General features: G+C 46.6%; 1 protein-coding gene across 3 annotated transcripts in view; it reads left to right on the top strand.

The window, feature by feature from the left end:
* The window catches only part of PBX1 (PBX homeobox 1), a 171,286-nt gene that overhangs the window by 73,357 nt on the left and 81,486 nt on the right, over positions 1-16,443 (top strand). The window lies entirely within an intron of this gene.

Raw genomic sequence — 16,443 nt, forward strand, 5'->3', positions numbered from 1 at the left:
AAGAGTGTAGTGAATCTGCTGATATACTCTGCCAAGATGGTTCGGCCTCTGCCGCTGGGGCAAGGAGGTGAGGCCTTTCCATGATCGTGTAAGTGCTTTCTGCCCTTGGGAAAAGTCTGTGGCATCCTTGGGACTGGTACCAGTTTTTCAGTCGCTTTGCAGGGGGATGGTGTGTGAGTTTGGGCATGAGAATTTTGAAAGACTGTAACTTGAAAGGGTTTTGGAGATGATTTTGATTTCTTTTTTTTTAAGTTTATTTATTTTATTTATTTTGAGAGAGAGAAGGAGAGAGAGAGCATGAGCAGGGGAGGGGCAGAGAGAGAGAGAGGGAAAGAGAGAATCCCAAGCAGGCTCTGCCCTGAAAGTGCAGGGTCCCATGTGGGGCTCGAACTCACGAGCCGTGAGACCGTGACCTGAGCCGAAATCAAGAGTCGGGACGCTTCACTGACTGACGCTTAACCCAGGTGCCCCTGAATTTGATTTCTTTTTTTTTTTTTAATTTTTTTTTAACCTTTATTTATTTTTGAGACAGAGAGAGACAGAGCATGAATGGGGGAGGGGCAGAGAGAGAGGGAGACACAGAATCGGAAGCAGGCTCCAGGCTCCGAGCCATCAGCCCAGAGCCCAGCGCGGGGCACGAACCCACGGACCGCGAGATCGTGACCCGAGCTGAAGTCGGACGCTCAACCGACTGAGCCACCCAGGCGCCCCCTGAATTTGATTTCTTAATAGCAGACATGAGTAAGTTTGTGTTTTGCACATTTTTTGTTGATGGAGTTAGTGGGAGGACAGTGAAAACGACATGAATCCTGTCCACACGGCCAGAGAAAAGTTGTAAAAAAGCGCAAAATATTGGCTAGGCTTTTTTGTTTCTTCTGATTCTTTCGTGATTGTAAAAAAAGTGCACAGCATGGGGTTCTGGGGTTTCTTAGGTGGTGCAACCCCATTTTGCAAAGACCGATCTCAAGTTAAGCCAACAACTTTTCGCCTTTGTTTTGAAAACAAAACTCTAGATGAATGCTCCGATCGCTTCCGTGCGAGAGCAGGGCTACTTGAATTCTCCTCGTTCTTCGGCTCGGTGTGGTTTGGTTTGCTGTGGGTTTCACGTCGTTTTGTAGCAGGACTTTCCACCTCCTTGTTTTGCATTTGCTCTCGGTACGGTGGCCCCCACCCTTGGGACACGGACACTTCAGTTTTCGAGAAGGAGCTGCCTGGAAGTTAACGTCGCGTCCTGTGAGACCGCGTTTGCCCTCGCTCTGTTCTGCCAGTGCCATCTGTGAGCGACACAGCCAGTGTGTGGCTTTGACCCTGTGGGTTCTCGGAAATGAGAGCGGCACCCCCCCCCTCCCCCGGGCCACTGTGGCTGGCCCGCCGGGGGCTGGGGTGGGGGGATCTGGGGCGGGGGAGAGTGTCCTAGGACTGTGTCATGCATTGCTCTGTTACTCCCCGTATGTTAGCAATTTTACTGTGGTCTCTTTTCTTTCCTTTTCAATTTGGGCCTGAGTGGTTTGCTAACGGAATGTGGATAAAGGCTCCCAGTGTTGGGAGCAGGGATAAATGCAGTCTGAACTGTTCCCTCCCGCTCCGAAGGGGCCAGGCAGCCTTGAAAGGCCCCTGAGAGGGGGGATTTCTGTTTAATGTGGCCAGGAAGGGGTCAGCATTCCTGCTTCTCGAGGAATAGGTAACAAATAAGAAAAGCATTTTCGCTTGGCCATTAGAGGCGCGGGCTTGGGGAAAGCGCGTATCTCTGCGAGCCTGGGCTGGGCAGGTGGGGGGTGGGGGGACGTCCTGTCTGGGCCCCACCCGGCGTGCCCAGGATCCCCAGATGACTGTGCACCTGCTGTCTTGATGCCTGAGTGCCCGGCTCGCTTAGGGACAGGAACACGGGTCCGTGGCTCATGGGGGAAAAGCAGAGGCTGGACACCTTTCGAGAACTTGGCAGAGGCTCCCCTGATTCGCTTTGGAGTGTTTCTTTTCTTGAAGCCAGTGCTGGATCTTGGGTCTGTGCTGCTGACGTTTTAGAACATGAGAAAGAGCCGCGGTAGGAGCCAAGTATCTGCCAGACTGTGTCGGGAGAACCTTTATCATTTCTGTCAGATACATCACAACTCGCTTGTCTTACCATACATCTTCCTAAATGTGACAGAATATTCAGCTGTTATTAATTGAATACTCTCTAATTTAACTGCTTAGCAGGAGAAAGAGTGACTGGTTTGTTTCAACACGTAAAACTGGCATCAACCTGTATGTGGGTTTCAATGCCGTTGCCTCGCGGGGCCTGAAAAAAAGTCGTTGTGTAAAGAGAAATGGCTACCCTACCTTTCAACAGGGTAACGAAATGCAGTTTATTGTTCTAAAACAAATAGAGGGGTGTGTGCGAGAGAGAGAGAGATCTACATATTAAGGTGATACAGATTGGCTTTGTGGGCATGTTACACTCCATCATTTTTTTGTGATGGGTGCATCATAGATTGTACTACAGCCCCTGAAGTTGACTCAGCTCACCCAGCAGGCTCCGTGGCACCACGGATCTCTTTTTTTTTTTTTTTTTTTTTTTTTCAACGTTTATTTATTTTTGGGACAGAGAGAGACAGAGCATGAACGGGGGAGGGGCAGAGAGAGAGGGAGACACAGAATCGGAAACAGGCTCCAGGCTCTGAGCCACCAGCCCAGAGCCCGACGCGGGGCTCGAACTCACAGACCGCGAGATCGTGACCTGGCTGAAGTCGGACGCTTAACCGACTGCGCCACCCAGGCGCCCCACCACGGATCTCTTTTATCTGAACGTTTTGGAGGTGCGAACTCAATTCCTCTGTCTTTATCTTTTCCATCAATAAAATGTAAACGGAGAACCCTACGCATTTCTAAGTAGTATTAAAGGTGATGCTAAGAATTAAAAATCATGTTTTTCTTAATGTTTATTTTTTAGAGGGAGACTGAGGGAGAGAGAGAGAGGGAGGGGCAGAGAGAGAGGGAGACAGAGGAGCCAAGGCGCGCTCTGCACTGTCAGCAGAGAGCCGGATGTGGGGCTCGAACTCACAAACTTTGAGATCATGACCTGAGCCGAAGTCGGATGCTTAACCAACTGAGCCACCCAGGCCCCCCTAAAAACCATCGTGATGAGAGAAATTAGAGAGATTAACATTTCAGGAGCTAAGGATGAATCCGGGGAGACGAAACACAGCTTCTCCCTGCTCGGACCTTCGGTGGAAGAACAGAGCTCGTCAACCGTCGGCTTCTGCAGCTGCCTTCAGAGAAACAACGGAAGATTCCAATTCGCTGATCTAGAGAGAAACCAGGGTGTCAATTGGACATCCTCCTAAACCGGTGTGGATCTGTACTGTGTATTTATGTGTAGGTAATTGTGGGACCTTTTTTCTTTTTTTTTAAGAAGGTAGAAAAAGGCATCCGGTGCCAGAATGCCTCCAGGTACATGTACAACATGTTCTTTTCTTAAAATAATTCAGAGCATGACAATAAGTAGAAGCCAGACTTGGCTTGAATGGAGCACCCTCATGAAGTGGCGTGAAACAAAGGATGTGTCCCCAACTCTGCCATTGAAGGTCAGCGGAGTGTGGCCTCGGCACTTTGCAGAGATGGATGGGAGCCTCAACACCGCGGACAGGGAAGAGCATACCTATAGTCCTTCGAATCGCCCGTCATGGGACTATTAGCCTGAGCGTTCTGGAAAATATTATTACCCCCAGGGCGCCGTGTAACTCCCTGGCTCCTGACAAGCTGCCAACATGGCTCTCTCTGGGCCGCAAAGTTGGAGCTTCCCTGGCTGGCTGCCAGGGTTTTAAGAAGGCTCTGGGGGCCCAAGGTAGCCTCCTGGTGCCAGTCAGCATTCATCGTAAAACCCAATTCAGGAAGAAAACTCCCCTGCCTTCCCCTCTGTGCAGAGCTAGCTGGCCTACAAGGACTATCTAATGCTGGCACCTTGCCTCTCATTCTAAGGGGCCGGCTTTTACTTCGGGATGGCATGGAGAAGGGGATTATTTGCACTGTGGCTTTTGATGTAAGCCATCATTGTCATATTATGCGAATAGCATTGCACAGGGATGGCCGGGCACAAAGACTAGCCCCCTTCCCTCCCTCACGCCGCCCTACGTAACTCAAGTCCTGTCACAAAAAGGCTGGTGGATTTCCCCCCCGCCTCTGTAGTCTTCTGGAAAACAGTGGGGTCAGTTGGAAACCTCAGTTTTTAAAAAGGGCCCCTTTAATTTGGGCATTGCAAAACGGGTTAAAAATTAGAAGAGCGTTTTTTTTGTTTGTTTGTTTGTTTCCAAAGAAATAATTCACACATTTTTTACACAGAAATGCCATACACCTATGCTCACAGTCATAATTACTTTTTCTTTGCTGTGGTTTAAAAAAAAAAAAATCCACTTGGCCGTAGGGTCTTAGGACACCCTAACGTTGCGTGCATAGTCCAGAAATTTAAAAAGCATCACGTGAATTCTGGTCATTCAGAATAGAAGCCTATGTAATGAAAATACCAGAACCCTAAAATCCACTCACTAGAGGAAAATTGATTTGAGAATTCCTGGGATGTTGCGTAGCTCGCCGGGTTCAGTGCTTATGAGACAAATGGAAGAAGGTAATGTATTTAGTACCAACTCTGGATGTCTGTATACTTATTTATAAATATATGCATTTAGGCTTATCATGGCGTAGGAACATGTGTGCAGAGGGGAAGGGTAAAGATTGGGATCCAGAGAAGTCATAATGTGATAATACAACAAAAATCATAATTCAAACAGTTGTCAAAGATAAAGTCTAGGGGCGCCTGGGTGGCTCAGTCTGTTAAGCGTCCGGCTTCGGCTCAGGTCATGATCTCGTGGTTCATGAGTTCGAGCCCCATGTGGTGTGGGGCTCTGTGCTGACAGCTTGGAGCCTGGAGCCTGCTTCGGATTCTGTGTTTCCCCTCTCTCTCTGCCCCTCCCATGCCCATGCTTATGCTCTGTCTCTTTCTGTTTCTCAGCAATATATAAATGTTAAATAAACGCTTTAAAAAGATAAAGTCTAGATAAGGAGAGAATTGTTTATATTTATGTAGCAACTCGCTGAAGAACTCAACCCTCTTAGGTCAGTGATACATTGGGAGTTGCACGGTGTTTGGAGTTAGTGAAGTGAAGGTAAGGTTTGTAGCTAGATTTCTGAAACTCGCTGATCTAGATTTTATTATTTTTTTTGGTCAAGAGGAAGATGCATCAAATATTTATGGGGCTCCTTTTTTTGCGCCAAGAACAGAAGCTATAGCAATGAACAAGACAGAGAACATCACTGCCCCCGTGGGCAGATTCTTGGAGGGGAGATGTATATAAACTACATTGGGTTTCAAGGATATAACCTGACCAGGGACTCCAGTGATATTTTTGATGAGCTGACCGTGACTTTGAGATTCAGTTTCAAAGAGTACAAGTGGAAAAAAGTCATGAAACATTGTAAGTTTTCAAAATGTGAACACAGGACCTGAACAGTTCTAAGTGAACGGCATTCGTTGTAACCTAGTCGTAACTTTCACACTTAAGATTCGTATTTTCTATTATTGTCTGGAGTGTGACCAAATAGGGAACACAAAGGGGTTGGTTTTTAAATAGCAGCCCCAAAGTCATGTTTCACCTTCCAAACTACCTTAAAGAGTTTTAAGGGCTTGAAAGGTGTTATCTCACCCACCCTCCTAATCACGTAAATTATATTACCCATTTTGCATAGTTGGCCCATGAAGTCAGTGTTACACCTGCAGCCAATTGGGTATTGACAGAGAAGGCAGAAAAGGCTTTTAAAAGGCATTTTTCCAAGCCGGTTTAAGCCTTTTTTTTTTTTTTAAACCTCTAAATCATGCTGCTTCTATTTTGTAGCCCAGTCTGCACTGACTCAGGCTCTCACACAGGTTGCGTTGACCCAGTAAAACCCCGTGAGGTCTGCGGGCCAGGCCGAGGTCCGTACCTCAGCTGGGCCGGTCAAAGCGAACATTTGGGTCTATTCGGATCTCCTAAGACTGAGTAAATTCTCCTGTAGTTCTTACCTTCCACTGCAACGCTAATACTTTTATAATTTGAAATGGCCTTTCGTGGCTTTTGAGGAATTGGACTTTGTAGGCAAGCTGAGCTCTGGCACACGTGGGATTATTGGTCGGGCAGCGGATCGACTCCGACTATCCGGTTGGCCACTCGGAGCCACGGCCACGACCACCTGACGCCCCTGCAGTATTTCGTGTTCCCCAGCAAGTTTCCCCTCTTCGGTCCTACAACTTGACCCAACCCCCCCCCCCCGGCCCCCCGAAGCCCGTGTGATTTTGCTTCTTACAGAATCTACTCTGCACGTAGCACTTTGTTCACAAAACACCGTTGGTTATTTTTACCACTTCAATGGTTGTTTCAGGCAACCACTGTTTTCTTGTTCATTATTGCTTAAATATATCATTGCATGGTGTCATGGCTTATGGCTAATAAAACTCCCACTCCGAGTGACTGCAGCCCGGCTTGGTGGGAAGTGACATTGCGAGCTGCAGACAGACTCTGAAGTGGCAGGTTTTAGATGTGCCCCGATGCTGGGGATTGATCTCAGCTCCACGGAGTCGAGGACATGGGAAAAGCAGGTGACAGAAGGGTCCCCGCCTAATGAGCCCTATCAGAGCACGGCAGGAAGGGGACTCCCAGGGCCTGTGGCCGGGTGGAAACCTGCCTCCCCTCACTTCTTTCCTATTCCGTCACCTTCAGAATCCATGATGCAGCCTTTCTTTTCCTCCCCAGCAGCCAGCCACGTGCAAGACTAGAGTGCACAGGACGAGGTGGGATTACACCTAGCCTCCCTCCAAGTGTGCTAGTTCGGTGATTCGCTTTTTTTTCTCACTCTCTTTTCCCTCCAGCAGTCAAGATGTTTGAAACCAAAGTCTGTTGCTTTTTCCTTTCGGTTTGGTCAGTTCCACTGGCACGTCTTGAGTGTCTGTTGGGCTCTCGGTGCCTGACACGTACTAGATGCTCACCAAACACTTGCTGACTGACCAAATGAGGAGAGCGCCAGGCCGGATGGGATGATGAGGAAGTATAAGGGAAAATTAAGCTCAAGAGAAGGCCAAACAAACCTCTTCTTAAGAGGAGTCAGGTTGGATACCCTAGAAGGTCAGGGTCACCCTTAATGGCAAGGGGCTGCCCAGGCTTTGGAGCGGGGGCTGCTAATTATTATTATTGTTATTTTTTAATTCATGCAACTTTGCAGTTGCCTTTTTTTTTTTTTTTTAATCTTTGAGAGAGAGAAAGAGAGAGCAAGCAGGGGAGGGCAAGAGAGAGAGGGAGAGAGAATCCGAAGCAGGCTTCATGCTGTCGGCGCAGAGCCCGACATGGGGCTCGATCTCATGAACGGTGAGATCATGACCTGAGCCGAAATCAAGAGTCGGAGACTTAACCGACTGAGCCACCCAGGCACCCCGCCATTGCTTTTTATTTCCTGCGGATGATAACAACCTTAAACGTTTTATGTTTACGCCCAGCACGGGGCTTGAACTCACGAGCCCGAGATCAAGAGTCGCGAGCTCTACCAACCGAGCCAGCCAGGCCCCCATTTATTCTCTTTCTTGATCCCGGTTCTGGACACTGGACTACATGCACTTTGCTAAAAGTCATTAAGCCAAGCAGCTAGGATAGAAGGTGGAAATGGTAACTAATATATAGGCAGTAGATTATAACATTATTTTGACTGAGCCCAAATTCCAGTAATGTGCTGTGCTAGCAGGGCGTAGCGGTTCATTCCAAGCCCTGCCCTTACGTGTGGCATTAACAGATTTCGGGGCTGGGGTCACCGGAGCTGAAGCCCCCAAGTCTAACACACAAGGAAGTCCACGTTCAGTGCCTGTCTGTGACTCAGAAGGCTGGGTGGCTGGTTCAGCTTTGTCTGCTGGCTCCCATTTATGCTTTTATTTTATTTTTTTTAAAGAAAGAAACATAAGGAAAACATTTGCTTTGACATCGAATCCACCCCCACATGTAACAGTAATTGCAGGCCCTGGAGGGGGAAAAAAAAAGTATCATTCCAATTTGGGGCCAACCAGCCTTGACAATATTGCGTTAAACCTTCCGAAGAGATGAAACCAAGCTGCGGCAAGGCACAGGTGGACGTTTGGGGGCACAGAGAACCGTAGCTGAGAGAAACTTCCGGAACCAGGACACGGAAGCGTGCTCACGTCCCTTTCCGAGGCGTTTGAAGGGAAGACGGTGACTCTCGAATTGGCCCTTGGCGTGGCTTGTGCTGCTGCCCCCTCGGGTTTGGGGCTGTGAGCGAGTCAGATGCCCAGTTCACACGATAAGGTACAACCACTTGACCTGCACTTGGAGTCTGACCGGATCTCCCAGAAATGAGAGTCGTAAAAGCACCGTAGAACCAGGAGCCTCTGCAAAGTCCCAGAGCACACATGCTTTCTCTCCCAGGCTCCGTGTGTCTGTAAAAGTTCAAATACTGAGTCAAGTTTATTGTTTCTATCTCGTTTATTTTAAGTATAGTTTTACACTTTATTATGTGCAGTGACATCTTAAATGGAGCCTGTCACTCCGTCTTGACTACTGCTAGGGGCTACAGCCACTTACCATGTCACACGTTTCGGCAGCCCTGATTAGCGGTATCAGAATGAGCAGCTCGACTCCACCCGCGCCCCCTCCCCCAAATAGTGCCCCTGTGTACACAAAGGAAGGTACTAGAACCACAGGATTCTGTATCTAAAGGGAGAAGGATTCTAAATTGATGAATTTGGGGACAGCACTTCCCTCCCCCACCTCTTTTTCCTTTCTTCCTTTCTTCCTGCCTCCCTCCCTCTTTCCCTCTGTCCCTTCTTCAGCTTTTTCTGAGAATAATAAATACGTTAAAAGCGCCCACCACCCCCAACTATGTTTTTTTCTCTCTTTGAGAATGACACTTTTTGGGTTGATTCTTGCCCAGAAATAGCAACAATAAAAAAAAAAAAAAAAAAGAAAACAGGGGTGCCAGGGTGGCTGAGTCGGTTAAGTGTCTGACTCTTGATTTCGGCTCAGGTCATGATCTCCAGGTTTGTGAGTTCGAGCCCCACATCAGGTTCTTTGCTGACAGTGAGCAGCCTGCTTGGGATTCTCTGTCTACCTGTCTGTCCTTCTCTCTCTCTGTCTCTGTCTCTCTCTGTCTCTCTCTCTCTCTCAAAATAAACTTGAAAAAAAAAAGAAAACAAAACACAAAAACTTTCTTTTCTTCGTTTGCCCCCCGCCCCCCACGTACAAGTCGGTTTCTGTAGCCCTGTCATTATGCGAGGTAGCCTAGAGTAATTTGAATATTTTATTCTCCCGGCTGCTAATGCAGCATGCGTTACAGATGGTACTTGATTCATCCTTCTGGACCTGGTTCAATTATAAATGAAAGTCGGGAGCTCAGATTTGTCTTTTTGTCTCTGCTTAGTTGGAATAACACAATAAAGCTTGATGGGTAGGAATTTCTCAAACTGCCTGTGTCCCGCCTCGGACGTTGGCTGTTAGATCTACCCTCAGACTACTTGGTCGCACTCCCACTGGAAGCCGAGGGAATAACGGTCGCGATTGGTTTTTTGGATGTTTTCTTTCCTCTCACCTGGGCTGAGGCCGTAGGACAAATGCACAAGCGGCCTCAGCCCCCCCACCCTGCCTCTTTCTTTCTCCTGCCTATTTCTCGTCGATTCCTTGCCATTGACTCCATGACTTATTCAAGAACCTTCAGTACAACCACTTCTCCGCCTCTGTGCCGTTAAAAGTCCTGCCCTGTCGCATCATGCCACTTAAGGACACATTTGTGGTCAGGGACAAGGATTTGTCTTCAGATTAACACATGTATACGCAGCTCACTAAGTCGGTGTTTAAAAATAGAACACACGTGTGCAGCACATTATGCAAACTTATGAGTGTAATCTTATATGCACATATTTATTAGACACTGGTAGTAGTGTAAGCGTGCGTGTGTGTGCACGCGTGCGTGCTCGTGCGTGCCAAAAGGCTCGGGTTTGAGTGTTTTGGAAGTCTGAAAAATAAACATTGAATATGTTCTTTTACTGGGGTATTATTTTTATGAACATTTAGGTAAGTAGTAACGCATGCTGTTTATTCGGGCTGTATTTATTTGGGATCAGTATAAGGGTTTTTTTTTTCTCCCTCAACCCCAAATTCATGAGTGCTAAGTGTTGGGCAAATGCAGTGTTATAGTTGCATTCAGAGGAGTTTCTAGTTCAGGTATCTACCAGCCGTTTCAAAGAATGGGGGAAAACCAGCGGCCATGTTTCCCTTTGAGATTTCATGAGATTATGCAGATGCTCCATGAAGATGATTTTTTAAGAATTTCGCTGTGTCGGGGCACCTGGGTGGCTCAGTTGGTTGAGCAGCCGGCTTCGGCTCAGGTCATGATCTCACGGTCCGTGAGTTCGAGCCCCGCGTCTGTGAGTTCGAGCCCCGCGTCGGGCTCTGTGCTGATGGCTCAGAGCCTGGAGCCTGTTTTGGATTCTGTGTCTCCCTCTCTCTCTGCCCCTCCCCTGCTCATGCTCTCTCTCTCTCTCTCTCTCTCTCTCTCTCTCTCTCTCTGTCAAAAATAAATAAATACTAAAAAAAATTTTTAAATTTCGCTATGTTCCTCACCTGCTGTGGGAAGCCAGTTCTGTGTGGTCACACTTGTAGGCCTGTTATTTTTTCTTTCTTCACTTGGGGGATCTACCTTGTAAAGTGAAATGGGGGCATGCATTTACACTGTCTCCTACTACCCACCTGCATTTTCTTTAAGTCATTAAAAAAATTTTTTTTATGTGTATTTATTTTTTATAGAGAGAGAGACAGACAGAGCACGAGTGGGGGAGGGCAGAGAGAGAGGGAGACACAGACTCCGAAGCAGGCTCCAGGCTCTGAGCTGTCAGCACAGAGCCTGACGCGGGGCTCGAACTCATGGACCGCGAGATCGTGACCTGAGCCGAAGTGGGACGCTTCACCAACTGAGCCACCCGGGCGCCCCTCTGTTTAAGTCATTTAAGATGAAGGATAAAGTGGTCTACAAGAGAAATCGCCGATGTAGACGAGAGAGTGTGAGCATGTGATAGTAGGAGCTGAGATGCCGAGTCCACACAGGTCAGCACCAGCCGTGGTTAAGGGACCCTGTTCTTTTCCTTGCCAGCTGCAGTGCCTCTCAGCTCAGCCTCACCCCTTCTTTTTCCTACTCAGTTAAATGGAATCCAGCCTAGTGGAGAGAGAACAGTGAAGAGTAACCCAAAACAGAGGGTTACATTTTTCAGAAACATGACACACTTTTAATTTTTTTTAGTTTATTTATTTTGAGAGAGAGACAGAGACAGAGACAGAGAGAGCAGGGGAGCGACAGAGAGGAGAGAGAGACAATCCCAAGCAGGCTCCGCACTGTCAGTGCAGAGCCCAACACAGGGCTCGATGCCACGAGCCTCGAGATCGTGACTTGAGCCAAAAGCAGGAGTCAGAGGCTTCATTGACCGAGCCACCCAGGAGCCCCTTACATACTTTTAAAAGTAAAGTGTGCTTTATTTTCATATTGGTTTATGCTAAAACATTTTTTGGAGGTTACCTAGTAGTTGAACATCTGGTTCTGAAGCGTGCTGTGGATGAAGTCCTCCGTGGGTCTCTGTCCACCTTGATTCCTGGCTCAGCTCTGTGTCCAAATGATTTTGGGTGAGCAAGCAGTAGAAACTTGGGACCTACATGGAATTAGACATGCCATTGTTCCCTGTTTTTCAGGTAACTAAAAGAATGTCTTTACAGCAATTTTCTAGGAATACAACAATTAGAAATGTTTAATAATCTGTGTTCACTTTCATACAACTAATTATCTTGGACTCACTTTCTGCCAATAAAAAAATCTTGCCAGAGAAATGAAATTAGAGTTCCTATTTTTAGCTGGCTTTAATTTGTCAATCGTTGACCTACTTTTCTCTGGTAATTTGAAATAAACTGAAAAATAATAGCAACGATACTAATATTGGTACAGTAATTTTCAATGTACAAAATACTTTTAGTGTATAATATCTCTGTTTTTACCCTCCTGATAACTCTGAAGAAGTATTTTATTTTTCTTAGATTACAGATTGGAAAACAAACTTAGATTCTGAAATCACAATTCAAATCCCGTGCGGATGTGTTAGGATTAGGTTCAACTTCAGTAGAAACCACACTCCCCCCATTTCAAGAAATAGAAGACAAGTGTAATCTTTGGACATACTCATGATCCAATATGGCTACTAAAGTGCCAGCCATCCCATATGCATTCCAGGCATCAGAATGGAGGAAGAGGTAAGGAAGAAGAGTGGATTTACTCCTTTAGAAAAAAGAAATGTTTAGGGGCGCCTGGATGGCGCAGTCGGTTAAGCGTCCGACTTCAGCCAGGTCACGATCTCGCGGTCCGTGAGTTCGAGCCCCGCATCAGGCTCTGGGCTGATGGCTCGGAGCCTGGAGCCTGTTTCCGATTCTGTGTCTCCCTCTCTCTCTGCCCCTCCCCCGTTCATGCTCTGTCTCTCTCTGTCCCAAAAATAAATAAAAAACGTTGAAAAAAAAAATTTAAAAAAAAAAAAAGAAAAAAAAATGTTTATTTATTTTTGAGAGAAAGCAAGGCAGCAGGAGAGAGCATCCCAGGCAGGCTCTGAGCTCACATGGGACTTGTTCTCAGGAACCGTGAAACCATGACCTGAGCTGAAATCAAGAGTCAGAAGCTTCACTGACTAAGCCACCCAGGCACCTGGACTTACTTCTTTTTAGGAGGACTTTCTAGAATACTAGCTCTACTTCCCCCTGTATCCCATTGACTAGGACTTACTGATCTGGCCACTCTTAGCTGTAAGGAACAGCCTTGAAAACGTAGCTGTGTGGAAATATTTCAGTTACCTCTTAGAAACAGGGTAGACTTCTGAAATCGCACCGGCTCTCGAAGAGAAGTGGGAACCTTAGCCCCCAAATGTCCCTTGACCCTTGACCAGGTATGATAGATCGGGTAGTCATTTTTATCGTCTGCAGCCGATTCGGAACCGAAGTGTCCTATTAAACCAGAGAGCCTGTTTGCTACAGGCAAAGGCGAATCTTGATCATTGTGTTCATGAACGTTTGCTACATTGGCGTAACTGAACGCATTCGTGCCGAGGAGGTGCTATGCTTTGGAGAGCAACAGCAAGACCGATAAGGGTCTGACTCTGATCCTGCCACTGGCCGTCAGTCCTTGGAGATGGGAGTGACCTTCGAGCCCCGGTGTAAATTCTTAAAGTTGACTTTGTGTACTTCTTGCAGAATTAAAAAAAAGAAAAAATACGTAGCTGTGAAATCCACCCGCCCCCTTGGTGTTACTTCCGCTGAAATCATAAAAGAATGGTTTATAGGATTGCAGAGATTTATGGGGTCAACTCCTTGGTTATTCTACCGCCCGTGGTCAAGGAACCTGTGTGTCTCCATCTGGCCTCAGTGGAGAGGGCTTCTTACCCCTGACTTTATTTCTAGCGAAAAACCAATCCCGGTTTCCATCTACTTGGGCATGTACTTTTTGCCTTGTAGTCCAAATATTACTCGAGTCCTTGGCCATGAGCTGAGCAAGTAGGGTGTCCTCCCTCGGCACTTTGTCAGTCAGTTAAATCAGATGCCCGAAGGGCTTTGGAATCACGCCGCACACACATCACATGTCACAGATACTGACAGCCGGTGGCCAACTTTTATTTATTTATATTTTTCAAAGGATAAGATGAAAACAGAGCCCCTGTATGTTTGTGACAGAAAGAATTTCGTGTGCATTTGTGTATCTGTGTATAATATTTCACATTGTATATCACTTTGGCCTCTTAATAGGATTTTCCTTAGGTCACAAATCCACATAGACTACTTGACAGTGTAGCTTGCTCGATTATTTTTGTTGCAGTAACGTGGGGATGACCGCATTACTCACGAGTGAACATTGCTGGTCTCTTCGGAATGTCGGGAGAAGCTTTACGGGCTTGCCCACGCCATCACGTATTTTATTTAGACCCCGGATGTGTGGTCCCCTAATTTAGTTGTCTTATTTTGTTACATTTTCAGCTGTATGTTTTTCTTTTATTCTGCCTTTATAATGCTATTGGGATTTGTCAAAATAACTATAGTTCACCTACCTGGAAAAAGACTTAAAAATCGTGGCAGCTTTGGTACACAGATCTACATAGACTATAATTTGAGATGCGTAGTGAAATATTTCCAGATACAAAGCCTTTTTTCACAACTCTATATGAAGTATGTAGGTTAGTCTATTTCTTTATCATCATTGAAACTACTGTCTGTTTCTTATGTCTAAAGACATTATTCTTATGACTCAAGGCTTTTTTCCCCTTCATTTTTGTTAGTCACGTTGTTATAATTCTTCTATGAATTGATCTTCTTCCTTTGGGAAGGAATTTTCCAGCACCGAAAGGCAGATATCCATATAGTTCCAGATTTAAGATACTTTTCCTCCACCCTGGCCTTTCTGCCAACAACTATGTATGTGGTCATCACCAGTATATGGATATTGATTTAACCCTCAGTTCCGGGAACATAAAGAGATAATGTCTTGACAAGAATTGGCAGGTGGTATAAAGACATATATACATACAGTTCTGCCCTTAATTCACCCATGATTCTGTCTCTGCCCAGAAAGATTAAATGTTATCTTTAAAAAATTTGTCTTGGGTGTATTGTGTGTGTGTGTGTGTGTGTGTGTGTGCGCGCCCTGTGCAGTAGAGTGGGCGTTAAATGTCCTTTAGGAAACAGGACACTTTTACTCTGATTGTTTTGCAAACGGGGCCTGAGGTAAGGGAACACCAGCTTTATCTATGAAGGTGATTGGCTCCTGATAGGGACTGTTTTCTGATGCCAGATTTGGGGAAGGAGGAAGCAAATACTTGGTGGAGTCCTAACTGTTCAAAATGAATTTCACTTAGCGAAAGTCCGAGAGAAAGCAGCTAACAGGTACCGGATGCCTTCTGTGTGCCAAGCACACGTCTGATGACTTTACACACGTTAACTCATTTAAACCTGTTAGCAATTCTGCCAGATACGTGTGATTCCCCCCAGTTTACAGATGAGGAAACAATCTGGCGCTTTGAGAAGTGAACTAACTTGCCTGGAGCCAGACAGCTAATAAGAGGCAGAGGAACCAGAATTGAATTTAGGTCTGTCTGATTATAAAGCCATCCAGTTTCTAGGGCACCATGGAGACTTGTGTCCCTGTCCATCAGATACACTCCTTCTCTCAGGGTATGAAATGCCCCCTAAAATATTGTTACGTGAGATCATAGTGATGCCTTTATGTGCTCTACTCACTGACTCAGCTTACTTTGTTTGAATATATTAGAAAGTATTTATGAGCCCATTTCATGCCCCTAGCAAAGTCCTAATTGCTGTAAGAAGACAAAAGAAGGGTAACGTACGGTCCCCACCCTTGCACGGGTAGCTCCCAGTTGGCAACGAGCAAACAGCATGGAGAACAACCGGTAGCTGTGATTTCTAATAAATCCGTGACGCGTGGGGTGTCCACAGGACCTACTGAGCCGTGTGCCGTCATTCAAAGCCCTGGAGAAGCAGAGGAGGGGGAGACGGGCATAGTCTAGTTGAACAGAGCCCTACAAGGATGCTTTCCTTGTGGCTGGATGGGAGGACGGGGGGCGCTGGGAGAAGACCTTGGAAGACCAGTGGACCAAACACGGACAAAGCATCATCATCCTGCAAGTGGAAGAAGAGAAGCCTTTGGTCGGCCTGGCACTCTACAGTTTGCCAGCACTTCTGTTCCCTTATCTTGTCTACCCGCCTCTCATATTGAGGTTCCCTGATGATCCTGACTCACCGTGGTCACCATCGTCACCCCCGTTTTACAGACGGGGAGCACCAGCCAAGCCCAGCTCCTCACAGGGTGCTCTGTGAAAGGCTCTAGAGGAAATGCGTGAGGGGCGCTGGGCCGGGAGAGGCAGACCCAGCTAGTGGGACGCAGAGACTGGACATTGCCCCTAGGTCTTCTGATGCCACTTTGGACATAAAAAGGAAGGGCTCTTCTAGAGTACGGTACCCCTTCAGCGGGTGCCAGTTGATGCATGGGTTGTATTCGAGACATTTTCGTTTATCCCTCCTGCCCCCTGCTTTTTTCTTTTGCAGTCTCTCCTGATGCTGATCTCCTGACAATAGCTTTTTCGTTTTCGGCAGGTGTTACACAGTTAGGTTCCCAGGCCCAGACATGGGTGCTGGTTTTAAGATAGAGTGTGCCTTGAGTGTGATGCGCTGGTCCTATTTGGGTTTTATCAGATCACTATTTACAGGATTGTTTTTATTTTTTATTTAAAAAAATTTTTAAATGTGTATTTCTTTTTGAGAGAAAGACAGAGACAGAGACAGAGTACAAATGCGGGGGTGCAGAGAGAGAGAGACAGACAGACAGAATCGGAAGCAGGCTCCAGGCTCCGAGCTGTCA

Source organism: Lynx rufus, unplaced genomic scaffold (assembly GCF_022079265.1).
Source record: "Lynx rufus isolate CCGP_SWC_20201006 ecotype Redwood Valley unplaced genomic scaffold, mLynRuf1.p SCAF_15, whole genome shotgun sequence".
Taxonomy (NCBI): domain Eukaryota; kingdom Metazoa; phylum Chordata; class Mammalia; order Carnivora; family Felidae; genus Lynx; species Lynx rufus.